The sequence below is a fragment of the Solanum tuberosum genome, unplaced genomic scaffold (assembly GCF_000226075.1).
Source record: "Solanum tuberosum cultivar DM 1-3 516 R44 unplaced genomic scaffold, SolTub_3.0 scf00871, whole genome shotgun sequence".
Classification (NCBI taxonomy): Eukaryota; Viridiplantae; Streptophyta; class Magnoliopsida; order Solanales; family Solanaceae; genus Solanum; species Solanum tuberosum.
Genome location: NW_006239823.1, coordinates 48,364 through 48,686, shown reverse-complemented (window position 1 = coordinate 48,686; position 323 = coordinate 48,364).

The window sequence follows — 323 nt, the reverse complement described above, 5'->3', positions numbered from 1 at the left end:
TTAGCCACAATTTACTGCCCTTATCTAAAGGTTAGGGTCTCTCACTTGTACCACTCATATCTATTCCAGCTAACATCTCAATTCCTTAAGTCTTCTAGATCAAATCTCAAGACTAACAACATCACTTTCATGTTGCCATTCCTTTGATCATGACACTCAACTCAAATTCAAGCTTAATGTTTATTACTAAACCTGAATATCAATACGATTGCTCACCTACTATACTATACTTCATTACTTGATCAGTTCTATAATATTCTGAACATCCTCTCAAACAAATCAAAAGCCTAGCTTAGATCAATCACTTCATAAATACCCTGCTC